This window comes from Lycorma delicatula, chromosome 5 (genome assembly GCF_047948215.1).
Source record: "Lycorma delicatula isolate Av1 chromosome 5, ASM4794821v1, whole genome shotgun sequence".
Lineage (NCBI taxonomy): Eukaryota > Metazoa > Arthropoda > Insecta > Hemiptera > Fulgoridae > Lycorma > Lycorma delicatula.
Genome location: NC_134459.1, coordinates 173,144,921 through 173,150,920, shown reverse-complemented (window position 1 = coordinate 173,150,920; position 6,000 = coordinate 173,144,921). Strand labels below are relative to the sequence as shown.

At 30.3% G+C, this 6,000-nt stretch overlaps 1 non-coding gene across 1 annotated transcript; it reads left to right on the top strand.

Moving 5' to 3' along the window:
* The first annotated feature begins 4,378 nt into the window (after positions 1-4,378).
* On the top strand, positions 4,379-4,449 carry TRNAG-GCC (transfer RNA glycine (anticodon GCC)). Its single transcript has one exon. It is a non-coding gene; the product is annotated as a tRNA-Gly (tRNA).
* Positions 4,450-6,000: the final 1,551 nt, after the last annotated feature.

The following is a 6,000-nucleotide window of genomic DNA, read 5'->3' as shown; positions in this document are numbered from 1 at the left end:
TGGTTGCTTTCGGTCTACCTCTAGGTTTTTTACCCAAAACCTTGTCCTCAAATAAATTCGTTAAGAACTGGTCATGTCGCATTACATGCTCAATCAATTTCGCTCTTCTTCTTCGTATAACATTTAGCAAGGACCTCCTTTCACTCACTTCTGCTAACACTTGATCATTTCTTTTCCTATCCATCCAGCTTGTTCTTGTTATTCTCCTCCAAATCCACATTTCCATTGCTTTCAGTCTTCTTCTTTCTGCTTTCTCAAGCGTCCATGTTTCACACCCATAAGTTAGAACACTCCAGATATAACTTTAGCGAACTGTTTCCTTATTTGCATACTCATATGATTATCAGTCAGTGTATTCTTTTTATCCTGGAAAGCTCGTTTTGCCAGCGCTATTCTTCTTTTTATTTCTGTGGCACATTTATTATCGCTAGTGATGGTGCATCCCAAATAAGAAAAACTGTCAACCTTCTCTACGGCAGTACCGTCTAATTTAATACCAACCTTTGTAGGCTTTTAAATGTATAAGGAGACTCCAATTTAAGCGAATGGCATTTTCGTATTCCTCATACCTAAAAATGTAAATAAAATTTATCTTCACTCCTTACTCCCAACGTGAGACCGAAAGTAATACGTACTTTTCTTTGGAAAGTATTAAAAAATTGTTATGTAAATAAATAGATTCAGTAAAACGTTTCGGTAAATAAAGCAAAATTAAAACAAACTTTGGCGGGTAATAATAATAAAATTATTAAATTCATCAATTCCGAATATAATAAACCCACATTTATTGAACCCATATTTATATCGATAATATTTTATTTTTTTTATTAAACATTAATTAAATATAAATAATTTGTATATTAAAAAAACTGAATATAACACCTTAATATAACTTACACATAACCAGCTTTCACCGACTGACTAAATTCACTCAGTTATGAGAGGAGATTTAAGAGGAACATAGGTTTTTTCATTCTCGAAGCCTTACCTCTAGGCATTCAAATCAAGATAACTTACCAAATAATTAATATACAGAATTCGTTTGGATCTTAAAATTCTCATCACGTCAAATGTTCCCGCATCGATTTCGATCACTCAATTCCTAAAATAATTTTAAGGAAACGTTAATTAAATTAACCAATAAGAAAGCACCTACACTCGTATATGCTGTCTGTAACGGACTGAGAAGTGACACAGCAACATTCCTATTTGTCAGAAAAATGTGTGTGCGTTACCTTCTGCCTCGAATTGATTTGACGCCATCTGAAATTACTGCCGCATTTTCTTTTAAAGAAAGAAAATTTCAAATGCGGTTAGCATTTTGGATGATCAACAAGGCGCGAGGAGAAATTCTGAACCGAGTAGGAGGAATCTACCTATCTGAACCAGTTTTTAGCCACGGGCAATTTATACGTTGCTCTATTACGTACAAATCATTTAAAAATGTGAAAGCGGCAGTGAAACCTATGGGTCGATGCATAGGTAATGGTGTATGGAAAGAAGCCTTATTAAAAACAAAGTAAATTATTTATTAAAACTTAATTCATTTATTGATGGTGTGGAGCAGCACGGGTCTCGTAGTTTATAAATAAATATAATATATAAACGTATCGTATAAATGTTCCTCAATTGACGATTCTTAATCCTCTAACTGTATTAAAAAAAAAGAAGAAAGTTATTCAAATCAAAGATAATTTAGAGTTGGTACAAACACTGCATTTTAAAATATTCATCAGCTATACAAAGCTCTTAAACGTTTACGTCGGGGAGCCTAAAATAAAATCATTTAAAATTTTCATCGTTTCGTTTTATTAAAAAATTGATTTTCTTTTGCTAAAATTAATAAAGGACCTACATTCGACTGATCTTATTCAATCGGTTATAGCCAGAGGTTTATAAACGTTTTATTTGAACTCGACTTACACGGAAATAATTATGATTTTTAAATGAAATTTCTAGTTAAAAACCTCTATAACATCAAATATATTATGTATTTTTACTGGTTTATTATCGACTAACTAGTACCTATATTACCTAGGGATAAATAAATATATTATTACGATAGATAAATTTAAATTAAGATTCTCGTATGAAAATAATAAATAAATTTGCTTCTAACTTTAAAATATATTTTATATATACAAATGAACACACATGATAGTTTTAAGTACGTACTACTAAGTACATATCTTCACTTAAAATTTATGTTGACGTTTTTATAACATACATTACCATATACTTATAATTTATAACCGACCTATTATTTACATGTAATGTAAGTTTACTGAAGTCGTAAAATTGTAAATTATTACACCGTATTACATAGAAAACAAATTTTATAATTTGTCATTTTAATGTTAAAATGATGTTTGAAAGTTGTTATTATAAAATAAAAAAGTTTACAGAAATAAATTCTACGTGAAAAATAAATTTATATTTGAATATTACTCGGGCTTAATATTTACTACTTTATGCTACAATGAAAAAATTACGAAAACTCTGAAGTGAAAATATATTTTAAGTTTTTGAATCGATTATCAGAACTTTAAATTAACACCGACCATTCGCACATGTTAAAATTACATCCATCAACACGATTTATAATAATCAACATTTATAATCGATTTACATCAGTAAAATATGAAATATTGTTCATTTTCATGTTGAACTGATTAAGTATAAATTTAAGACTCAAAGACCGCGTCCTTCTACTCATGTACAGGATCATGGGTTTCTCTATTTATTAAATACTTAATTTTAAGTAAAATTTTGATAAATACCATTTTTATCGATTTACCTCGTCGAAAACATAATTAAAAATCCCCCAAAAAATATGAACAGTTTTTTTCATATTGTGGTCGTACTTTTTTTAAGGTTTGACGTACAAAACTTCTAAAAATTACCAGTAAGAAAAAAAAATCTGATTTGGACACCACATTAGTTCCTTTTACGCCTATTAAATTACATGTAAACATTTTTTTTTCAATGAAAAGCACAAAAATTTTATTTCATTAATAACTTCTGATATTTTTTCTTTTATTGTTATTATTGAATTATTATTTATCGAAATTTTTTTTGAAGTCAGAGGTTACTGTAATTATTAATAAATCAATATATTTAAATTAAAAAAAAACTGAAGTCTGATTCGAACCGATGTACCTTCCCCTTGTAAGATCCAAATATTTCATTAATTAAAATTTTATTTGGTTATAACTCTGGAACCAATGAAAATAAGTCTTATGATATATGTTAGTTATATATGGTTGCAAAGCTCTCTATGAGGGCCTATTACTGTAGTTAAGAAAAAGTTCTAAATCCAAAATTTTTGTATTTTGGCCTTTTTTGGACACTTTTGGTTCAGTCGATTGCAATAAAGAGGGGAGGTGCACAACTAGATATTACAACGGTCCTTAACTCAAAATTTCAACATCCTATAGCTAATCGTTTTTGAGTTATGCAAGATAAACACGCACATACGTACGTATAAACGTCACGCTGAAACTCGTCAAAATGGATTCAGGGATGTTCAGAATGGATATTTCCGTTGAAATCTGAAATTTTTCGCGATCACAATACTACCTTTACTTCGTACAAGGAAGTAAAAAGTATAGAGAATTTAATTTTCAGAAAAATTTATGTAACATCGATCAAAAATGAAGTATTAAAGTATTTGACTTTTATTAAAAGCAAATCTAGTTGCTTCAAAAAATTTGTGTTTTATAACAAAAAATTGTTGTTATAATTTTTTATTTACAATTTTAAAAAAAATACAAGTGATATTGTTTTAGCACCTTTTTTATCTATTTATTATTATTTTTTTTTTAAAACATCAAATTTACCCTTTAATTTAAATTCAAAAAAATTCAGTATGCCTTAATTTTTCTTTCTGAAGAAAAATCAGGACGAAATTTTTCTTAAGCCAAAAGTTAAAAACTAAGCGTTTTCGGAGTCATGTTCATATAGAACATTTTCTGAAATGTTTTCCCGATTTTTCATAAGACGGTCACTATCCGTTCTATTGAATAAATATAAACAATTTTACGGGTTTATTGTTTTGGGATGGCTTTAGAGGAAACCTCAATTAAAATAAAATTATTTTATTTAATTAGAAATTTCTTATACCATCTTGTTTATCGTAAGCATCGGTGTCGAGAGTTCTAAGATTCAAATCCTAGTAAAGGCAGTTACTTTTAAACGGGTTTGAATACTAGATCGTGGATACCGGTGTTCTTTGATGGGTGGGTTTCAATTAACCACACATCTCATGAATGGTCAACCTGCGACTGTATAAGTGCATACTTGATATATATTCATACATATCATTTATACTCTGAAGAAATACGTTAGAGTGATTCCGGAGGCTGTGAAGATAGAGAAAGCATCGGTGGTTCAGTGGTAGAATGCTCGCCTGCCACGCGGGCGGCCCGGGTTCGATTCCCGGCCGATGCAGTTAATTTTTTGCAAGCTGATTTCTAGTAATAATGAACCATCTTAAATTATCGTTTAAAATATATTTTAATTTTGTTATTGCAATTTTTATATTATAATAATTTTAAATATAATAAGTATATGGAGCTATAATGGTAAGCGAGTACCACTTGTTTTTCTTCCAAATCAGTGGGTATTTTGAGATATTACCTGCCAAGTTATAAATATAATCTAACCAAACTTAAACTACGCTCGCTAGTCAACGTTAGCGAGCGAAGCGAGTGAAGTAGATTTAGTTTGTTTAGATTATATTTATAATTTAAGCAATAATGCTTATACTGGACCTCTCTCAGGTAAATTTGGAAGACCCATATTAGAATGAAATCGCGAGTAGAAATAAAAAAATATAGAATACTAAACCAAAATTGATTGTCAAAATGGAAAATTGGTCTTTTTCGGTAAAAATGTTATTCGATTATTGTTATAAAAATATAAATTAGGGTTCAAATACAGAGACAGAAGAACAATTGCTAACATGTACAGGAACCAAACAGCAACAGTAACAATCGAAGAACATAAGAAAGAAGCCGTAATAAGAAAGGGAGTCCGACGAGGATGTTCCCTATCTCCGTTACTTTTTAATCTTTACATGGAACTAACAGTTAATGATGTTAAAGAACAATTTAGATTCGGAGTAACAGTACAAGGTAAAAAGATAAAGATGCTACGATTTGCTGAGGATATAGTAATTCTAGCCGAGAGTAAAAAGGATTTAGAAGAAACAATGAACGGCATAGATGAAGTCCTACGCAAGAACTATCGCATGAAAATAAACAAGAACAAACCAAAAGTAATGAAATGTAGTAGAAATAACAAAGATGGACCGCTGAATGTGAAAATAGGAGGAGAAAAGATTATGGAGGTAGAAGAATTTTGTTATTTGGGAAGTAGAATTACTAAAGATGGACGAAGCAGAAGCGATATAAAATGCCGAATAGCACAAGCTAAACGAGCCTTCAGTAAGAAATATAATTTGTTTACATCAAAAACTAATTTAAACGCCAGGAAAACATTTTTGAAAGTATATGTTTGGAGTGTCGCTTTATATAGAAGTGAAACTTGGACGATCGGAGTATCTGAGAAGAAAAGATTAGAAGCTTTTGAAATGCGGTGCTATAGAAGAATGTTAAAAATCAGACGGGTGGATAAAGTGACAAATAAAGAGGTATTGCGACAAATAGATGAAGAAAGAAGCATTTGGAAAAATATAGTTAAAAGAAGAGACAGACATATAGGCCACATACTAAGGCATCCTGGAATAGTCGCTTTAATATTGGAAGGACAGGTAGAAGGGAAAATTTGTTTAGGCAGGCCACGTTTGGAATATGTATAACAAATTGTTAGAGATGTAGGATGTAGAGAGTATACTGAAATGAAACGACTAGCACTAGATAGGGAATCGTGGAGAGCTGCATCAAACCATTCAAATGACTGAAGACAAAAAAAAAAAAAGTTATAAAAATGCAGATTTTTATGGTTATTTTTGAGAAAACGTGGTACCTGGTTTCTTGA